The sequence below is a fragment of the Theropithecus gelada genome, chromosome 20 (genome assembly GCF_003255815.1).
Source record: "Theropithecus gelada isolate Dixy chromosome 20, Tgel_1.0, whole genome shotgun sequence".
Classification (NCBI taxonomy): Eukaryota; Metazoa; Chordata; class Mammalia; order Primates; family Cercopithecidae; genus Theropithecus; species Theropithecus gelada.
Genome location: NC_037688.1, coordinates 4,853,249 through 4,876,691, shown reverse-complemented (window position 1 = coordinate 4,876,691; position 23,443 = coordinate 4,853,249). Strand labels below are relative to the sequence as shown.

Here is a 23,443-nt window from a genome sequence, read left to right as displayed (position 1 = left end):
AAGTCCTAGGACATTACTGTGCACTATTGTATATTTTATACACACTGCATGCTTAACCTACACTAAATTTGTTTTTTTGTTTTGGTTTGTTTTGGTTTGTTTTTGGAGTCTCGCTTTGTTGCCCAGGCTGGAGTGCAAGTGGCGTGATCTTGGCTCACTGCAACCTCTACCTCCCAGGTTCAAGCAGTTCTCCTGCCTCAGCCTCCAAGTAACTGGGATTATGAGCCATGATGCCCGGCTAATTTTTGTATTTTTAGTAGAGATAGGGTTTCACCATGTTGTCCAGGCTGGTCTTGAACTCCTAGCCTCAAGTGATCCACCTGTCTCAGCCTCCCAAAGTGCTGGGATTACAGGTGTGAGTCACTGTGCCCAGCCTACACTAAATTTGTTTTAAAACATATTTTTCTTCAATAATAAATTAACTTTAGCTTACTGTAACTTCTTTACCTTGTAAACTTTTAATTTTTTTAGTTTTTGACCCTTTTGTAATAACATTTAGCTTAAAACACAAAGACATTGTACAGTTGTATAAAAATATTTTTTAAATTTTTTATTTTTACTTTTTAAACCTTTTGTTAAAAACTAAGACACAAACACCCACATTAGCTGAGGCCTACACTGAGTCAGGATCACCAACATCACTATCTTCCACCTCCACATCTTGTCCCACTGGAAGGTCTTCAGGGGCAATAACACCCATGGAGCTGTCCATCTCCTATGATGACAATACCTTCTTCTGGAATACCTACTGAGTGGCCTGCCTGAGGCTGTTTTACAGCGAACTTTTTGTTTTTAAAAGTAGATGGAGTACACCCTAAAAGAATGATAAAAAGTACAGTATACTAAATACATAAATCAGTAATATCATTTATCACTATCAAGTATTATGTACTGTACATAATTGTATTGCTACACTTGTATACACCTGGCAACACAGTAGTTTTGTTTACCTCTGCATCCCCACAAACACGTGAGTAATGCCTTACACTGTGACATCATGACAGTTAAGATGGCACTTGGCCATAGGAATTTTTCAGTTCCATTGTAATTTTATGGGACCACCATCTTTTATGTGGTCCGTTGTTGACTGAAATGTCATTACAGTGCATGATGGTAATTTGGTGTGGCATTCTAATACACTGGCAAAGCTGGGAACTAATATTGAGCTCAAGTTACTCATCCTGTAACTGTTTCAAGTAAACATATAGAAAAGATTTTGTGGTTGATGGCTGAATAATTTGAAAGTTTTGTGGTTGATTGCTGAATAATTTTGCTATTTTCTTTATAAGATTTGATTGCAACAGAACCAGTATTTTGTTTTCTTAAAGTTCAATCTGTAATAATAGTTTCATTTCACTACCTACCACAATGTAATCTCTGAGCCCTATAAGAAGAAATTATACTACAGAGCTTATCATAACTCAGCATTCCCTAATTTGAAATACAAAATCAGTAGGGCAAACATACTGAAGTAAAGTCAGAGAAAATTATTTTGTCATGTAGTTCTCATGATGAAGAAACAAAAAAGATCCCCTCACGTTTCTGGCAGGGGTGAGAAACAGTAACCATTTTGAAATGTGGCCAAGGCTTTCTCCATCTCCAGGGAACAGACTTTACTCAGGCCAAGGCACTTAGCTGGCTCCAAGCCCACAGCCTTCCTATCTCACCCAAGTGGGTGTTGTGCAACTCAGACCAGGGACGTAGAGCTACCAAAACACTGTTGATGAAAAAGCCAAACTCTGTCAACTATTTAAAGATGTTTATTGTGAGCCAATTTGAGTGACCGTGGTCCGGGGAACATTCTCAGGATGTCCTGAGCAAATGTGGCAAGGCGGTCAGGTTACAGTTAGATTTTATACATTTTAGGGAGACAGAAGTTATAGGTAAATACATAAAGCAATACATGTAAGATATACATTGATTTGGCCTGGAAAGGCAAGACATCTCGAAGGGTAGGGGCTTACAGGTCACAGTGGATTCAAAGATTTTGTGATTGGCAGTTGGTTGAAAGAGTTAAGCTAAAAACTTAGTAGAAAGAAAGGCTCGAGTTAAGAGAAAGGGGATTGTGGAGGCCAAGGTTCTTGTTATGTGGATAAACCTATAGGTAGCAAGCTTCAGAGACTAGAAGGTAAATAACTGTTTTCAGACCTTAAAATATGTCAGACCCTTAATCTCTCCTAGATCTGAGAAAAGCCTGGCTGCATAAATGGAGATTCTCTACAGATGTAACATTTCCTCCACAAAAGACAGCTTTGCATGGCCATTTCAAAATGTGTTAAAGAAATATATTAATATTTTGGAGTAAAGTACTTTTATTTCCTTCAGGGCCTGCTATCTGTCATGTGATGCTATACCAGACTCAGGCTGGAATCTGGTACCTTTTTGGCAGAGAATGTGTTTTGTCAGCCTTAGGATCTCTAAATTTTGTTGTTTTTTTGTTTTGTTTTGTTGTTTTGAGACGGAGTCTCGCTCTGTCACCCAGGCTGGAGTGCAGTGGCACTATCTCGGCTCACTGCAACCTCTGCCTCCTGGGTTAAAGCGATTCTCCTGCCTCAGCTTCCCAAGTAGCTGGGATTAATTTTTGTGTTTTTAGTGGAGATGGGGTTTCACCATGTTGGCCAGGCTGCTCTTGAACTCCTAACCTCAAGTGGTCCACCTGCCTCAGCCTCCCAAAAGGCTGGGATTACAGGCGTGAGCCATGGCGCCTGGCCAGGATACCTATTTTAATGTTAATGCTGATCAGTTGTGCCTGAACTCCAAAAGGGAGGGAGTACAGCAAAGCATGGGCAACCTCCCTTACCATCTTGAATGGGAATTCAGTTTTCAGGTTTCCTGTGGCCAGGGGGGCTCAGTTCAGTTGGTTGCGGGGCTTGGGATTTTATTTTTGGTTTTCAAGACTGATTATTCTAAAATCATAAAATTTTAGAATGCTTCCCCCCACCCCAGCACTTTACCACCACACCCCCAGGGCACAATATAATACTGGAGTATTACAAGTAAACAAACTGCAAGAGCAGATGATAAGGAAAATTAGAGTATCAGAAGGAGAAGAGAGAACAGAGCAAAAGAAATAGGTGAAGTAATTAATAGCCAAGAATTTTCTAAAAGTAATGACACACACCAAACCACAGGTTTGAGACGCCCAGACCACACACCATGCAGGATAAATACAAAAAAAAAAAAAAAAAAAACTACACTTACGCATATCATTGTCAGACTGCAGAAAAGCAAAGACAAAGAAAAATCTTGAAATAAGCCAGAGGAAAAAATACCCATAGCAGAACAAGGTTAGAATTACAGCCACCTTCTTGTCAGAAAGCATGCAAGTAAAAAGAAAATGCAGTGAAAAATTTAAAGTGTTGTAATGCCAAAAGAAAAAACCACCAACCTGGAATTCTGTATCCAGCAAAATTATCTTTTTAAAGTGAGTGAGAAATACACTCATAAGTGGGAGTTGAATATTGAGAACACATAGACACAGAGAGGGGAACAGCACACACCAGGGCCTGTTGGGGGGTGCGGGGTGAGGGGAGGGAACTTAGAAGACAGGTCAATAGGTGCAGCAGACCACCATGGCACACGTATACCTATATAACAAACCTGCACATTCTGCACATGTATCCCATTTTTTGTTTTTTAGAAGAAATACAAACAACAACAACAAAAAAAAAAAAAAAGTGAGGGAGAAGTAAAGGCTATCAGACAGACAAAAACTGAGGAAATTAATCACCACTCAAGAAATGTTGAAATAAGTTATTCAAGGAGAAGGAATATGATAAGTCAGAAACTTGTATCTACATAAGGAAGGAAGAACATCAGAGAAGGAATACGTGGATGTAAAATAGCGTCTTTTATTTTTCTTACTCTTAATTGATCTAAAAAAAAACTGTGTTTAAAGTAATAATAGTAGCAGTGTACTAGGTGATTGTAGCATATGGATAAATGACATGAGAGACAGGAATGCCATAGAGATGGGAAGGGAAAATTGGGAGTACTCTGTTATTTACTCCAACTGGTTATTTCCTGGAAATGACAATCAAGAGTCTCCTTTCTACCAGTTTTATGTGATGACTCTTCCAGTGAAACAATAATGGGCTATAAAACTTTAATAACCTATGTCTTCAAAATTGAGTGATTTTGTAGCACCACCACCCACGCCCCCAACATACAAACACAACCACACATTTATAAAGAACTAAAGAAGAGATGAGGTTAAATAAGGGTAAGGGGTAGTAAAAATAAAATAAAAAGAAACTTATAAGGACAAATCTATAAAATAAGTAGGAGCAAGTGAAAGAAAGATTAAAGCAAGAGAATAAATAGAAATTGTTAAGAGAGTCATAGAAAATGGACAAACGAAAAGTTCAAGAGCATCAGAATCATTTGTAAAGTGTGTGTTAGCTGTGGAGGTGTGGGGGATAGTGCACATGTACAGCAAACTCCACAGTGGGTTACTCTATGAAGATTTTTTTATTATTTAAAAATTATTGAGGGGGGTGGGGGGCAAGGGGAGGGAGAGCATTAGAACAAATACCTAACGTATGCGGGGCTTGAAACCTAGATGATGGGTTGATGGGTACAGCAAACCACCATGGCACATGTATACCTATGTAACAAACCTGCACGTTCTGCACATGCATCCTGGAACTTAAAATTATATATATAAAGTAGAAAAAGTATTTATTGAACATCTACCAAATACAAGCTGTAATCCCAGGCACATTGAGGAGAAGTGTGAAATAAATTTATTGTCCTAAAGAGTCTATAATTTATTTGCAGCGAGAAATAAGGAAAAAAAAAAAACTAGAGAATAAGATAAGCCACTAATGAAAGATTTCTCAAAAGGGTGTTTAAAAGATGACTAACTTCACTATTCATTAGCCCTTTCTTCTGTAAACTTAAGTGTCCAGAGTGGAGTTTTATGAAAGAACTAGGATTCCATATTCTGTAAGACTTCCGAGAAATCTGATACCCTTGACCTTGTTTGCTGGATAACTGTGCATGATGCTTTGCCAGCTGCTGTGAATATGAAAATATACTTAGATGAGGTTACCATCATCAAGAACTTTATATATTAGGAGCCAGACATATACATTTGCAAATACCCTCGTAAATAGTCATTACAAAGCAATAAGTGTAATAGAATTCAAAGAAAGACCATTATTGGCTGAATTGATCCGGTAACACTTTGTGAAGGAAGTCTTCATTTGAAGGATTGGTATGCATGGACCAGAAAAAGTGAAGAAGAAGAAATGCAGATGTAGCATTAGCAAAGTCAACATAATAGGAAATGTAATTTTATTAGGAGAACACACAAAAAAATAATTTAACAATCAAAAAAGAAAAATCCTGTTCTGGTTTTTTAACTCTATAGGAGACACAAAAGCTATAATATCTTTAAATGTTTTCTCTTTATTTCTTAACTTCATTGAGGAAAAACTCATATTCTAGATAGATGTTCCCACTGGTTTCACTTAGTTGCTGTAGAATTTCTGAATAACTTGGTAAATAGCCTGGAATTTTATTTTTTTAATTGTTCTTTACACAAAACATTTATTTTTCATTACAGTTTAGTGAACAGTTTATTAACCATTATAATAATACATTTGACTTAATTATGTATATTCACCAAAAGTAGTAATTGAGAAGATTAGTCCTCCTTTATTTCAAGATTTTACTTTATTTGTATTTATTTATTTGAGACAAGGTCTCACTCTTGTCACCCAGGCTAGAGTGCAGTGGTGTGATTATAACTGACTGCAGCCTCAACCTCCTGGGCCCAAGAGATCCTCCCACCACAGCCTCCCTAGTAGCTGGGACTACAGGTGTGCACCAACACACCCAGCTTATTTTTTATTTTTTGTAGGGGTGAGATTTCACCATGTTGCCCAGGCTGGCCTTGAACTCTTGGGCTCAAAATACAGCCTAGGCCTCCCAAAGTGCTATATTTTACATTTTAAAAATCTAAAATAGGACTTTTGAATGTAGGCTTTATTGAAACAGAAGAAACGAAAATTTTTTAATAAAATAGGCCTGGTTGCCCATTTTTTGAAATACACTTAAATGTAAAGGATAGATAAGAAAGAACAAAAGAATGAATGATGAGTGAAAAATATTTTAACCTCTGCAAGCCTAGATCTGAAAAAAAAAATTTTTTTAATAAAATTAAAATTTTACAAAATATTTTAACCACTACAGTTTTGAGATCTTGTGGTTTTCCATCCAACATGTAAAGAGGTTGGAAGCTGTACTCTTATCCTCACCAAAAAAAAAAGAACAAACTGAAAATCAACAACTCTTCTTAGATCCATCAAAAAATGAAGACACGGGACAGACCACTGTCCCCAAAACTAGAAAAGGCAAATACAGAGAATCACAGATTACTGAGTGGAAGCCACAGCTGGAGCTAGCAACTGGTAGGAACACTTCAAGGGTGATTGACTGATTGCTAGAGACTGAGATTGAGACTAGTTTAAAACATTAAAAACTCCTGGAGGCCCAGTCTTAGAGTACCTATCAAGTTCTCAGAGTCAAAGGCTGAGGGGAAAATGCCCTTGTGTTTCTGTGTGTATAGAGGGAAGAGAGTAAACATTTTAAAACAAACAAACTTCCAGAGCTACTGCTCTCCTTAACAAAGGCCTGTCCTCAAGGGAAACTATTTTACCAACACCTAACCAAGTTGGGTTTTACCAGAGTCTAACTGACATGAGAGAAGTGAAATACCCAACTCTAGCCCCCTTTAGCCTGTCTCACCTAAGGTGGCAGGTGGGTGGTTGGGGAGACAAGACTAATAGTTAAAGGACCATTAAACACTTACCCTCCCCCGACACCTTGCCACCACATTAATCAGTCTGCTATATAATAGAGATTATAGTTGAACAAAGCTCAGGCCCTATTTCAGAAGGAATCTCTAGTGTTCCATAATGAGAGGATGAAGAAGTCAGTAATAATAAATAATAAAAAGGAGTCTCTAGGGAAACCCAAATACTACAGGGGAAACAAAAATAACCATTAGATGATGTTTTCGCCTCTGACATCTACAGCTGCAACTACCAGTAAATGCAGCCTAACTCATAGCTAGATAAACATAAAACCTCACACTAAATGCCTATTTACCTTGTTCCTTTTATGCAATACATCATGTACAGCTTTCAACAACAAATTACAAGCCACACTAAAAGGCAAAACAAACAAAAGCCACACACTCTGAATGGATAAAGCAAGTAGACTCAGTTATGCCAAAGACAAGACTGTCAAATTATAGAGACAGGGAATTTAAAATTAACTGTGGGCTAGGTGTGGTGGCTTACACCTATAAGCCAGCACTTTGGGAGGCCAAGGCAGGCGAATTGCTTGAGCCCAGGGGTTCGAGACTGGGCTGGGCAACATGAGGCAACCCTATTACTACAGAAATACAAAAATTAGCCAGGCATGATGGTGCTTGCCTGTATTCTCAGTTACACAGGAGGCTGAGGTGGGCCTTAAGCCTAGGATATCGAGGTTGTAGTGAGCCAAGATTGCACTCCAGCCCAGACCAGCGACAGACCAAGACCCTGTCTCAAATAAATAAATAAATAAATAAATCAAGGCTAGGCACGGTGGCTCACACCTGTAATCCCAGCACTTTGGGAGGCCAGAGTGACCTCTGACCTCACCTGAGTTCAGATGTTTGAGACCATCCTGCCCAACATGGTGAAACCCTGTCTCTACTAAAACCACAAAAAAGTTAGCCATGTATGGTGGTATGTGCCTGTAATCCCAGCTACTTGGGAGGCTGAGGCAGGAGAATTGCTTGAACCCAGGAGTTGGAGGTTGCAGTGAGCCAAGATAGTGCCACTGCATGCCAGCCTGGGCGACAGAGTGAGACTCCATCTCTAAATTAATTAATTAACTGTGATTAATATGCTAAGAGCTCTTATGGAAAAAATGCTAGAAATAAAAAACACTGTAATACAGGCCTGTCCAATCTTTTGGCTTCCCTGGGCCAACTTGGAAGAAGAATTGTCTTTGGCCACACATAAAATACACTAACACTAATGATAGCTGATGAACTAAAAATTAAAAAAAAAAAAAAAAACTCATGATATTTTAAGAAAGTTTATGAATTTGTGTTGGGCCACATTCAAAGCCACCCTGGGCCACATGTGGCCTGTGGGCTGTGAGCTGGACAAGTGACTTGCTGTAAATACGAATGAAGAATGCCTTTGATGGACTTAGACATGGCCAGGGAAAGAATTAGTGACCTTGAAAATATGTCAACTGAAAAGTGAGGAGAAAAAAGAAAAATACAGTTTACCTTAATGAACATTCAGGTATAAAATGCTACACTAATAGCCCCCAATAATTCATGCCTCCCCAGTATTCGTACCATTATTAGCCCCAACCCACAGCCAAGGAGACATCAGCAAACATGACCCAAGTAGAACTCTGATAGCCCTTATACTGTGGGACTTGCCCTCTTGGAGTGTGGCCTTGAGAAAGCATGTGAAAACAGCCAGGCTAGTCTCCTTCAGGAAGAAAGACCATGAAGAGGCAGGCCAGTGCAGTCAACCCACCGAACCCCAGCCCCAGGTAACATACCAGCTGAGTGCAGCCACATGAATGACTTAGTCAAAACCAGCAGAAACTGCCCAGTCAACCCACTGAATCATGAGAAATAAAATGATTCTAGTTGTGAGCCAGTAAATTTTAGGTTAATTTGTTACACAACAATAATTGCAAGAAAGAATGTAGTATTCTGCTTTGCTTCATGAGCCAAATATAAACGAATTTACAAAGATGGAAGTACTGACACTGATGAAGACATATGTTTGGGCAGCTCAGGCATGAGTGGATAGGAAAGGGATAGAAACGTAGAGAAGCGGAAGGTGATGATTTAAAAGTTTAAAAGAATATGCATACTGACAGTCACAACTTTAATCATGTCCTCTAGCAAGAAGGTACACATGAGAGAACTGACTTTGCTAAAGGAAAAATTCGAAGGTATTTTTGTGTTTTATGTCTATTGATAGCTAGTAATTGCCTCTAGGTCTCTCCAGGTTGAGTCACATGTATGTAATAATAGCTACCTAGTCTAATAAACATTTCTTTTAAAATCACATGTTTCAGTAAAAATAACCTATCTTGCAATTTGGGACTAAAAAAATCTCTTCTCACCTTTGGTTTTAAAGTAGTTAAGCATCTTTTATCCATGTCCCAGAACTAAGAAGTTTTGCTCCCTTGTCTTTTCTTTTTTTTTCCTTCCTACTAAAAAAAGGTCTCTTATAAATGAAATGACCATTGGTTTCCCTCTCAGAGAGGTACAGATCTCCAACATGGAAAATTGAGTGCACTAAGTCATAAGTCAGGCTTTCCCATTTAGCTCATTTATACAACATTGTTCACTTTGGAACCTGAGGGATTTTTTTTTTTTTAATCCAGAGGATGACAGCTGAAACATAATTGCACATACCCTCAGAAAAGTTGACCACCCTAATGCAACTCAAAAGGAACACCTACCATTAAATTGGAACTCCACAAGCAATAACACCTAATACAGTTTGGTTTTATGGGAGCTGTGTGGATTTCTTTTATTGTTTCCCTTTGCATTATTTTTCACATGCATTTGCAATGGTTTTTTACCATTCCTTCATTAGAGGCTTTTGTGAATTAAGGTTAGAAAAGCAGTTAACAAAATCAAACTACTCAGTTCTTCAAAAAATTAAACACAAAGTTAGCATATGACTCAAAATTCCACCCCTAGGTATATTCCCAAGAGAACAGAAAACATGTCCACATAAAAACTTGTACACGAATGTTCATAGCAGCATTATTCATAATTGCCCAAAAAGTGGAAACAGACCAAATGCCCACAAACTGATGAATGGATAAACCACAAATATGGTATATCCATACAGTGGAATATTATTCAGTCACAAAAACATGAAACGTGCAACAATATGATGAACCATGCTAAACTATTCTGAGAGAATACAACCAGACACAAAAGGCCACATATTGTCCAACTTTATTTATATGAAAGGTCCAGAATATGCAACTTTGTAGAGGTAGAAAGGACAGTAGTGGTTACCAGGGGCTGGAGGGAGGAAGAAATGGGAAGTAATTGCTCTTGGGTGTGGGGTTTGTTTTTGTGGTAATGAAAATATTCTGGAATTGGTGTCAGTTGCACAGCCTTGTCGGTGTACTAAAAACCACTGAATTGTACACTTTAAACTGGTGGGTTTTGTGGTACGTGAATTATATACCAATTTAACACAAAAGAAGAGACACAAAAACTACTCACATTCTAAATTTATAACTAGGAAGTAGGTTGACAGAGCTTGAACCAGGGTTCCAAGTTTCTTCATTTATTCCAAAAAAGAAATTAGAACTTCCATTAAAAACCTTTTATGGGGCTGGGTGTGGTGGCTCACGCCTGTAATCCCAGCACTTTAAGACGCTGAGGCAGGTGGATCACTGAGGTCGGGAGTTCGAGACCAGCTTGGCCAACATGGCAAAACCCTGTCTCTACTAAAAATACAAAAATTAGCTGGGCGTGGTGGCACACACTTGTAATTCCAGCTACTTAGGAGGCTGAGTCAGGAGCATTGCTTGAACCCCAGGAGGCGGAGGTTGCAGTGAGCCAAGATAGCGCCACTGCACTGCTTTGTAGTTTACAAAGCACTTTTATAATACATTAGAAGTTAAGTACTATCATCTGGTAATTTCCTCACTGAATCCATGCAGTAGATGATACTGTTTGGTATAGTTATTCTAATTCTACAAATGAGGAAACATTCCATTATATTTTCGTTTTTGTACCTTTAAGCATCTCCAGATCAAGGTTTGTCTCTCATCTGTGTAAAAGGTATACAGTGTACATTCACTAAATGTTTAGATGAATGAATACACAAACTAAGGCTCAAAGGGGTTAAGGGATTACTAAAGATCAAATAAATCAGTGTTGAAGTACATACCTTTGGCATCCAAATCCCATGTGTTTCCCATAATACCATATTTACAAGTCTCCTGTGTTCCCTACACATTTGTTCAAGCCCCATTAGGTAAGCTGATATCATGTTATTATTCAAAGCCCAAGTGGATGTCTTCCACAGTGATCATTGACATGGCATATTATAAGACCTCAAGGAAAACTAAAGTTAAACGACTGCACAAATTTATTTACTCCCAAACCTTCAGTTTATTACAGCAGACATCTCTACTAAGTGCCTACTGTGTGCCAGCCACTATGCTGTATTCCCCGGGAATAGAGCATGAAAATGAATAATTACCTAGACTGGAAGTACCTAAGCACCTCTTTTAATGAAACATTTTTCTGTCTACCACATATTTCATCACTTCATCCTATCAGCTATCTATAAACTGAGTTCAGATATAATTTAAAATACGCCAAAGGAGTAACAGTCAGTGGATTCCTTTATTCACAATCATAACTCAACTTTCAGGAAAAGAGGACAACCGTTGTTTTAAGAAGTTTTCCATGAACAGTGATGATCCTAACTTCCAAAATGTAAGAACTCAGCATTTGAGCATGGAGCCTCACAAATTCCCCATATACTATTCACTTAGGGTAATTTGAGATCTTTCTGGAGCCACATTCTAGAGATCCTAGTACCACCACATACTTTCAAAAGGTATTATAACTACTTCTCTCATGGATTATGGCTTTCGGTGAAGACAGCTTATTTCTTCTCTTTATGCTGAGCACTAAGTAGGACTGTTTTAAAACCAGGAGCATTTATATAGTGACACTAAAGTAACACAGTTCTTGCATTTGTAATTTTGTCACAGAATTCACTCACATTGGAAACTAGATATTCCCAAAGTCCAAGTAAAATGGTGTGCCTTAGTTGTACAGGCCAGGAGAAGATTTTACCACCAGGCAGGGACCAGCTGCTATGTTCTTTTTTCTATGTGGGTAACCATCCATTTAATTAAAGTCAGTGAATTTTAAAACAGAAAAAAAGAGGATAAGCTGTATGATTTAACAAGTGTCTTAAATGTCAAGTGACTATAGCCTAAAACATCTCCAAATTTTAAAATTAAATGTTAATATTTTTATTCTCAGTCATAATATCCTTTGGCTTATTTTTACATTCAAAATCTATTTTGTCCTTTTTGTTTTCACTTCTGAATTCTGGGGGTCAAATTATAATATGATATTGTACAATTAAGTTTATCCTGTTAACAATAAATAACCTCTTAGCAATTACTGTACTCTATATTATAGGAATTAGTTATCCAAATAGCTAAATACTTCAGCAATTAATTTAAATGTTAAAAATCATCACTGCTGTAATACATTTCATCACTTGCTTTCTTCGGCCAATATTCTAGACTAGTTGATAATTTTTATTTAAAAGGTGGTCCCTAGGATATTACTAGAAATTAGTATAACAACTATGATCTTCTGTTATCCAGAATATTCAGGGCATTGGGTTCTCACAGCAAAACAAATATTTAAATAAAAAGTCATTAAAATCACCTTATGTTAATTGATATATATAGAATTACAATATGTATACGCAGCATCTAACATACATATTCTTTTCTAAAAGTTTACATGTCAGTTGTTTGATACATGGAACACTTTTTTGAAACATATCAAGGAAATAATCGCATTATCAGAGTAGACCATAAACTCCAATTTAATTGCTAGACTTTTTTCTGGCTAGATCGTCTGATTTGATATACATTTATAATGAGCCTCATCACATTAAATAACACAAATTATTACCCCAAGTTGGCATTTAGAAACAAGGGAGTATGATAATTGTAGCTCAGAAGATTTTAATAGATACATCAGCCTGGTGATGTGACTCACACCTGTAATCCCAGCTACTCAGGAGGCTGAAGTGGGGGGATCACTTGTAGCTCAGAGCTCAAAACCAGCCTGGGCAAGATAGTGAGACTTCTTCCCTTAAAACATTTAAAAAACAAAAATAAATTAGCCAGATATGATGTCATGTACCTATACTCCCAGCTACTCTGGAGGATAAGGCGAGAGGATCACTTGAGCCCAGGAGTTCAAGGCTACAGTAAGCTATGATCACACCACTGCACTCCAGCCTGGGTGACAGAGCAAGACCCCCATCTCTGTTTAAAAAAAAAAGAAGATGAAGAGACGAAGATGTATAAGAAACCCTATTAGCAATGCAGTTAGACTAGCAGCAAAGGAAAGCAAGTGATAGTGTATGTCTCAGCCTCCCAAGTAGCTGGGATTACAGGCATGTGCCACCATGCCCAGCTAATTTTGTGTTTTTAGTAGAAGCAGCATTTCACCTTGTTGGTCAGGCTGGTCTCGAACTCCTGACCTCAAGTGATCCACCCGCCTCAGTCTCCCAAAGTGCTGGGATTATAGGCATGAGCCACCACGCCCGGTGAAAACTGTTATTTTTTAAAAATTATATAAATAACATGTACTTGAAGTATATTGGAAAATCAGACTATAATGCAGGCCTGGACAAAAGAACACAGGCATTTGAATCTGGTGGTTGGAGTGTCTGATATCACAAATGCCTTTAATGTATTATAAAATATTAAAAACGTATCACAGATACTTTACCTTTGGGTAGACAATCATGATGTGCTAATATTTATGTGGTATAAATTGATGTAGTATTTTTTTGTTGTGTAATACCTTATTTCAACTGGAATATGTTACAAGTGTTAGGTCTGACACATTTGGGGGATTAAAATTTCTTTCAATTATTCATTAATTTAACAAAAATATATTGAGTGGCTAATATATACCAGACCTGTTCTCAGCTCTTAGAATATAAAAGTGAATAAAACAGACTCAAATCTCAGCCCTCATAGAGATTGCATTCTAGTGGGGGAAGACAGACAATCGGCATAGTAAGTAAGTTATTTAATACTTTCTCGTGTTAGCCAGTGTTAAGTACTGTGGGTGGGAGGAAGAGGGAATAAAGCAGAGTAAAAGGGATTGGGATTGCTGGGCCAGAGGGTCTTCGATTGTATGTAGGATTATCAGAGCAAGCCTCTCTGAAAACATGCCCTTTGAACAAGGATTTGAAGGAGGTAAGGGAGTTAGACATGTAGTTATCTTTGGAAGGCTATTCCAGGCAAAGAAGAAAGCCAGTGCAAAGGCCCTAAGATATAAGCACTCCTAGAATTTCCAAGGAACAGTGAAGAGGCCAGTAAGTTACAGCAGAATGAAAGAGGGAGGTTACAGAGTAGAAAATGAAGCCACAGTTAAATGGGAAGTGGAGAGTGTACGCTAAGTAGGACATAGGAAAAGATTGTATTCTGAGTGAAACTGTGGACTATAGGAGGAACAACAGTTAAAGCGAGGAAACTAACTAGAAGCTATTAACATACTTCAGTTTAGGAACATAACTATTTGGGGTAAATAATAAGAGTAATTCAGGCAAAAGTTGTGGTGGCTTGGACCAAGGTGATAGCAGTAGAAATAGAAATGAGTGTCTAGAGTGTGTACACATTTTAAATTGTAGATATATATTCAATTTCTTGGCAGATTGAATATAGGATACAAGAAAAAGAGAGGCCTATAATTATAACTATAGGGTTGCTGGCATGACCAAGTGGAAAGTTGGAGTGGCCATAACTGAGATGGAGCAGGTAGGGGGAATAAAATCAGGGATTATGGGGTTTTTTTTGTTGTTGTGTTGTTTTGTTTTGAAATGGAGTCTCACTTTGTTGGCCAGGCTAGAGTGCAGTGGTGCGATTGTGGCTCACTGCAACCTCCGCCTCCCCGGTTCAAGTGATTTTCCTGCCACAGCCTCCCGAGTAGTTGGGACTACAGGCATGCGCCACCACGCCTGGCTAATTTTTTTGTACCTTTTAGTAGAGACAGGGTTTCGCCCTGTTGGCCAGGCTGGTCTCAAACCCCTGACCTCAGGTGATGCACCCGCCTCAGCCTTCCAAAGTGCTGGGATTACAGGTGTGAGCCACCACACCCAGCCCCAGAGATTACGTTTTGAATATATTAATTTGGTAATATGTGTTAGACATGAAAATATTGATGTTTAGCATTTAGTTTGATATGAGAGCCTAGAGTTCAGAGATTGGCAGTCTATACTGGAATTATACATTTGGGAGTGTTGGGGACTAACTTAAGTCAAGTTAGTTACATATAAGTCTTACATTCTTTGATGGCTACAATAACTGTAGCCATCAAAGAATGTAGTTACCAAGCATTGGTAACTACAATTTTTTTTTACCAAGAAAAGTAACTACTTTTCTTACTATCAGTAAACATTAAAAAAATCTCTAACCAAATTCTGTGCAAATAAAGACATTAATGAAATAAACATTCATTAGCAAGCAGATACAAAACTATTCATATAATATGTTTTATATGCTCTCTGAGTATTTAGGTAATCCAGCCACTACTTTGCATGAATGGTTAACTTAAGGAAGATAAGACATATATCAGCAAAACTAAAAAATACCTTGAGATAACTAAAAACAAAACACAAACAAAACAAAACAAAACATACTGGATGAAGCGAAAGCAGTACTCAGAGGGACTTTATGGCTGTAAATGCAATGTTAAAAAAACAAAGATCTCAAATCAGCAACTTAATTTTATACCATAAGGAACTTGAAAAGAAGACCAAACTAAACTCAAAGCCAGCAGGAGGATGGAAATAATAAAGATTTCAGCAGAGATCAATGAAATAGAGAATAATAATCACAGAAATCGAAAAAGTTGGTTCTTTGAAAAGATCAACAAAATTGACAATCTATTAGCTAAACTGAGTTGTAAACAAAAGGGAAAAGGCAAATAACTAAAATCAGAAATGAACAATGGGACTTTGCTACTGACCTTATAGAAATTAAAAGGATTGATAATACTATGAACAACTGCATATCAACAAATTAGACAATCTAGGCCAGGCACAGTGGCTCATACCTATAATCCCAACACTTTGAGAGGCCAAGGCATGAAGAATGCTTGAGGCCAGGAGTTTCAGATCAGCCTAGGCAACACAGTGAGTCCTTGTCTCTACAAAAAAATTTAAAACTTAGCCAGGTGTGGTGGCATGCACCCATAGTCCTAGCTACTCAGGAGGCTTTAGCCCAGGAGTTCAAGGCTGCAGTGAGCCATGATTGTGCCACTGCACCCCAGCCTGTGTGGCAGAGCAAGACCCTGTCTCAAAAAAAAAAAAAAAAGATAATCTAGATGAATCAAAGATGGGCCTGTAATCCCAGCACTTTGGGAGGCTGAGGCAGGCAGATCACCTGAGGTCAGGAGTTTGAAATCAGCCTGGCAAACATAGTGAAACCCCGTCTCTACTAAAAATACAAAAATCAGCTGAGTGTGGTGATGCATGCCTGTAATCCCAGCTACTCGGGAGACTGAGACAGTAGAATCACTTGAACACAGGAGGTAGAGGTTGCAGTGAGTCAAGATCACACTATTGTACTCCAGCCTGGACAACAGAGCAAGACTCTGTCTCAAAAAAAAAAAAAAAAAAAAGTGTTTCCTAGAAACACAGACTTCAAAACTGACCCAAGAGGAAATAGACAATGTCAACCGACCTGTAACAAGTAAAGAGATTGAATCAGTAATCGAAAACCTCCTGAAAAAGAAAACTCAAGGACCAGATGGCTGCACTGGTGAAATTCTACCAACAATTTAAAGAAGAATTTCATCACTGTTATTGAAACTCTTACAAAAACTAGAAGAGCAAATACTTCCTAACACATTCTGTGAGGCCAGCATTACTCTCATACCAAACCCAGACAAAGATACCACAAGAAAGCTACAGACCAATATCCTGTATGAATATTGATACAAAAATCTTCAACAAAATACTACCAAGCAAATCCAACAGCACATTAAAAGTGTTTATATATTATGACCAAATGGGATTTGTCCCAGGAATACAAGGATTGTTCAACATAAGATAGTCAATCAGTGTAATACATGGCATTAATAGAACTAAGGGAAAAATAATACATGATCATTTCAATAGATACTAAAAATAATTTGACAAAACTCAACATCCTTTTATAATGAAAACACTCAGCAAACTAGGAAGAGAATGGAACTTCCTTAACATCATAAAGGGCAGTTATAAGAAAAATCACACCTAATATCATCTTGTATAATGAAAAGCTGAAAGCATTTCTTCTAAGATCAGGAAGAAGATGAAGATGCCCACTTTCACTCCTCCTCTTCACCTTTTTACTGGAATTCCTACACTTAGCAATTCGGCCAGAAAAAGAAATAAAAACTTCTAAATTGGAAAGGAAGATGCAAAATGATTTCTATTTGCAGATGACATGATTCTGTATACAGAAAAATCTCATATAACTCACTAAAAAAAATACTACTGCAGCTAATAAACAAATTCAGCAAAGTTATAGGGAACAAGATCAACACCCAAAAATCAGTTGTTTCCATACACCAGCAAAGAAATTTTTAAAAAAGAAAAAAAAATAGTTCAATTTGCAACATTTAGAAGAGTAAAACACCTAGGAATATATTTAAGCAAGAAATTGAAAGATTTATCCACTGAAAACTAAAAACATTGCTGAGAGAAATTAAAGAAAATCTAATAAATGGAAAGGCATCCCATATTCATGGATTGGAAAACTTTAAGATAGCAATATTCCCCAAAACAATCTACAAATTCAAGTGGTCTGTTTGCAGAAATAAAAAGCCAACCTTCAAATTGATATGGAACTGTAAAGGGCCCCAAAAAGCCAAAACAATACTGGAAAACAAAAACAAAGCTGAGAGGACTTATACTTTCCAAATTCAAAACTTACTACGAAGCTACAGTAATCAACAAGTATAGTGCTGGCATAAAGATAGACATATAGATAGACATATAAGCCAATGGAATAGAACTGAGAGACCATAAATAAATCCAAACATCTATGGCAAATTAATTTTTGACAGGAGTACCAAGACCATTCAGTGGAGAAAGAAGAGTGCCTTCAACAAATCATACGAGAACATTTGTATAATGACATGCAAAAAAAAAAAATGAAGCGGGACTCCATGTAAAATAATTAACTCATATATAATAATTAACTCATGGATCATAACTCATATATAATAATTAACTCATGCATGGATCAAGGACCTCAATATAAGTGATACAAAATTCTTAGAAGCAAACATAGAAATAGATCTGCATTTCCTCAGATTTGACAATGGATTGTTAGATTTGACACCAAAAGCACTAGTAACAAAATTTAAAAATAGATTAGATTCTGCAAAAATGTAAAGCTTTTTTGCATTAAAAAACATTTTTGGCCAGGTGCAGTGGCTTATGCCTGTAATCCCAGAACTTTGGGAGGCCACAGCATAAGGATCGCTTGAGCCCAGGAATTTGAGACCAGCATGGGCAATGTAGTGAGAGCTTGTCTCTTAAAAAAAAAAAAAAAAAGCTTTAATTAGCCAGAGGCAGTGGCACAGGCCTGTGCTCCCAGCCTACTCAGGAAGCTGAGCTGGGATCACTGGAACCCAGGAGATGAAGGCTCCAGTGAGCCAGGATTGTGCTGCTGCACTCCAGCCTGGGTGACAGAGCAAGAGCCTGTCTCAAAAGAAAAGAAATTTTTTTTTTCTTTTCAACAAACTGAAAAGGGAGAAAATATTTGCAAATCTTATCTCTGATAAGGTTCTAGTATCCAGACTATAAAAAGAATGTTTACAATTCAACAACAAAAACACAAACAGTCCAATTATAAAATGGACAAAGGACCAGACATTTCTCCAAAGAATCCCAAAGTGAAAGATGTCCTACATAATCGGTCATGAAGGAAATGCAAATCAAAACCAGACTTCAAAACCACTAAGATGGTTTTAATTAAAAAGACTGAAAATGACATGTCAGCAAGGCTGTGAAAAATAGGAACCCTCATACATTCCTGGTGGGAATGTAAAATGGTGCAGCTGCTGTGAAAAACAATGTGGCAATTCCTCAAAAAATTAAACCTACAATCACCATATGATCCAGGATTTCTACTTCTTAATATATACTCAAAAGAATTGAAAGCAGGGTCTCAAAGAGGTATTTGTACATCCATGTTCATAGCAGCACTACTAATAATAGCCAAAAGGTAGAAACGACCCAAACATCCATCAATAGCTGGATGGATAAACAAATCAAAGTATATACATAAAATGGAATACTATTTTTCCATAAAAAACAGATGAAGTAATGATACTATAACTTATATGACCCTTGAAAACATTATGCTAAGTGAAAGAAGCCAGACACAGTTGGTCACATGTATGGTACCTTTTATATGAGGTATCTAGAGTAGACAAATCCATAGAGAATGAAAGCAGATTAGAGGTTACTGGGGGAAGAGAACAGGGGAAGTAATTACTTAACCAGTACAGGGTGTTGGTATAGGATGATGAAAAAGTTTGCAAACGAGAGAGAATTGATAGTTGCACAACATTGCAAATACACTAAAGGCCATTTGATTTTACACTTTATTAAAATAGTAAATTGTTAAAATAGTTAATTACAGCTCAATTAGAAAATAAGAATGGATTGAAATGGATGCTTTCATTGAAAGCTAATGGAAATGTAAAGTGATGCACCCTCTCTTTAGGAAACAGGGTTTCTATATTTAACAATAAGTTTTAAACTTACTACTCTTTGATCCAGTGTTCTGTATATAGGAATCAAACAAAGTAATCTGGGTGCAAATAAATATTGATTTGCAGAGTTGTTCACTGAAGCTTTTTTTTTTTAATAGTGAAGGATTAGGAAAATTCCTTTATTTCCAACAATAAGGAATTAATTTTTAAATAAGATATTATATAGGCAGAAAAATTATATTTTTGTAATGTTTGGGTAGATATCACTTTAGAAAAATAATTTTAGATGTATACATACTAATACATGTCTTTTCACTGTGTTTCCTTTGGCTTTCTCTTAATGGGATTTTGGTGTTTCCATCATTTTTCTCTCTGCTTATTTATTTTTCAAGAATTTTCATGATGACTAAATACTCATAAATAATACTGAGTGAAAATAGTACTAAACTATGCTAAAATGTATTTGTGCATGCACTTGCCTTGGAGAAGAAAAGTATGTGACCAAAAGTATGCTAAAATGTAATAATGATTATCTCTTCATTTTAAGTTGCTGGATAATTTTACTTTGATTATTCTCCTTAATACTTTTAAGCTTGCTTATTGCATAGGCAATTTTAATAGTATAAAGAGGAAAACAGAAGCCTAGTTTGATGTCATGTAGACAAAAAGAGTCAAACTTTAAGTCTTTTAATATAAGGGGTTGTGGAGACCAAGGTTTTATCATGAAGATGAAGGCTCCAGGTGGCAGGCTTCAGAGAGAGTAGATTGTAAATGCTTCTTATCAGCCTTAAACAGTCTTTTCTGTCAGTCCTAAGGGCTTTCTATTGATGTTAATGCTGGTCAGCTGTGCCTGAATTCCAACAGAAAGGAGAGTATAATGAGGCATATCTGACCCTCACTTCCCATCATGGCCTGAACTAGTTTTTCAGGTTAACTTTTGAGTGCCTGAGGGGAGGGTCCAACAGTTAGAATTTTATTTTTGGTTTACTTCTGTTAAGTCAGTCTTTGCTAGTAGTGTCATGAAATCAGCTTATGCTTAATTTTGGGTTTGTTTGTTTGTTTGTTTTTGAGACAGGGTCTCACTCTGTCTCCCAGGCTGGAGTGCAGTGGCACAATCACGGCTCACTACAGCCTCAACCTCCCCAGGCTCAGGTGATTCTCCCATGTCAGCCCCCACGTAACCGGGACTACAGGCATGCACCACCATGCCTGACTAATTTTTGTATTTTTTGTAGAGACGGGGTTTCACCACATTGCCCAGGCTGGTTTCAAAGTCCTGAGCTCAAGCAATCCACCTGCCTTGGCCTCCCAAAGTGCTGGGATTACAGGCATAAATGGCCTGTGTTTAATTTTTAATTCTACTCTGTAAGAATAAATTTGATCTTAATAAGATAGCTAACATGATTATTTACTATGTGAGGTACTCTACTTTTAAACATTATCTTTCAATCAGGTGAACTAATTCTGCAGCCCATGCTGTTCACTATACTGCTTTTCAGTTTCATACACATTGTTAATGCCTATCCTTAAATTCATGTTCCTTTTCATTATACCTTACTGTTTCCAACTTAAGAACTATATAAATAATCAGGTAAATATACTTTCCAGTGATTGCATATTTTTGGATAACATTAGTGATGTTTAGCAGAGTCCCTTTGAATATTAAAATATTTATATATTAATTTTGTCATTTAAATGTTAAGTTTAAGCACATAGAAAAATACCTAGAAAATCCATACATTCTATAAAAGTGAATTACAATAGGGAAAGACTGACTATTGGAATGGCAGTGTAAGGACCACACAAACTTGCTCTCCCAGAGCCCCCAAAAAGAACAACAACAAAAATATTGGCCAACCATATAGTATCCACCATTTCAGAACTCTGGAAATTAACGAAAGCCACACAATGGACTGAATATTGTCTATTCCAAGGAAAACTACTGATCCTTGATAAGACACTGAATCTATGGCATTTTTAACTTGGAGCTATTCCCATCCTGCCTCCCTTCTCAACTGAGTAGTGCAGTAGCCATGGAAAGCCAGCGGCTTCACAGCCAATGGATATGACCTCCTTGGAGCTGCATGAAAATCTCCATCCCTATTACTATCAACATTTTGGACTAGCAACTCCCTGGAAAATCTTCATTCTCAGCATCTTGGCTATTTCATTTGACTAGGGCATTACCAAAAACACAGTAATCTGCTGGCAACATCTCAGCTACCTAAGCCTGTGATTAAAGGTGGAGGAAACAAGAACTGGTCAAAATATAAGAGGAATTCTTAGAAAACTGGAAAACATAGGCAGCTTTAAAAAGCTACAGCATATTCTTGGGGATCTAGAAGACTGCAAATTCCTAGAAAGGAAAACACCTCATTCAAATACTCAGCTCCCTTCTGCTTCACCATGAAGCCCTGCGTAAGCAGGAAATGAAAACTAAGGTTGTCCTTTAAACCATCTGAACTTTGAAGGCATGCCTTCACACACAAGTCACTTTGACAAAGAGTGGAAGATGTACAGGCAAGAGATTTAAGGAAATCTTACAACAAATCACTGGCTGACCACTAAATAATACTGACCTAGATATGCCAAGTAGGAAGCCAGATGTAGAATAAAAACTTTAAAAATTAAAAAGACCTTGGGGACAACCAATGCAGGGAATACAGAATCCACAGAATTCACTAAATGAAAAAAAAAAGTCACTAAACAAACAGTAACAAAAACAACAAATCCTTGGGTGGGGTTAAGTGATACCACAGTTATCAATATTATCTTAAAAGTCCAGTTTTCAACAAAAATTATAAGACATACAAAGAAACAGGAAAGTAGGCTAATACACATTTCTTTAAAAAAAAAAAAAAAAGACAACAGAAAATGTGCCTACAGGGCCAGATGCTTTACTTAATTGATATGTGTGTGTGTGTGTGTGTGTGTGTGTGTGTAGTGAGCATCTTTCATGTGTTTATTGACCATTTTCATGGCTAACGACTATTAGTCATTTGGGAAATGCAAGTAAAAACCACAATGAGATACCACTTCACAACCACGAGCATGGCTGTAATACAAAAGACACAATAAAAAGTGTCACTGAGGATGTGGAAAAATTTGAACCATTATCCATTGCTGGTGGGAACATAAAATGGTGCAGGTACTTTGGAAACAGTTAGTTAGTTCCCAATGATGTTAAACACTCTTAGCTACATAATCAAGAGAAAGGAAAACAAGAGTAAATACAAAAATAAACCCTGTATGTGAATGTTCACAGCAGTATTATTCTTAGTAACCAAAAATGGAAATGACTGAAATGTCCATCAATTAATGAAATTAATTAATGAAACAAAATGTATATATAACAAAGTGGAGTATTTATTATTTGGCAAGTAACAGTAATAAAGTACAGAAACATGCTACCATATAGATGAACCTTGAAAACATGCTAAGCGAAAGAAGCCAGTCACAAAAGACCACATTGTATGATTGCAATTTATATGAAATCTTCAGAATAGACAAATCTATAGAGTCAGAAAGCAGATTAATGACTACATACAGTTGGAAGTGTGTGGGCTGGAAACAGACATGACTACTAATGTGTATGGAGTTACTTCTCAAGTGATAAAAATGTTCTAAGATTAGATTGTGGTGATGGCTGAACAATTCTTTGAATATACTCAAAACCACTTAACTGTACACTTTAAATGGGTGATATGTATGGTATGTGAATTATATCTCAGTAAATCTGTTTTCTTTAAAAAGTGAACCATTGGCTGAGCATGGTGGCTCACGCCTGTAATCCCAGCATTTTGAGAGGCCAAGGCAGGGGAATCACTTGAGCCCAGGAGTTGGAGGCCAGGCAACATAGTAAGACCGCATCTCCACAAATATTTAAAA

At 37.2% G+C, this 23,443-nt stretch overlaps 1 protein-coding gene across 2 annotated transcripts in view; it reads left to right on the top strand.

Moving 5' to 3' along the window:
- The window catches only part of ITFG1 (integrin alpha FG-GAP repeat containing 1), a 307,787-nt gene that overhangs the window by 275,377 nt on the left and 8,967 nt on the right, over positions 1–23,443 (top strand). The gene's annotated exons all lie outside the window — the stretch shown is intronic.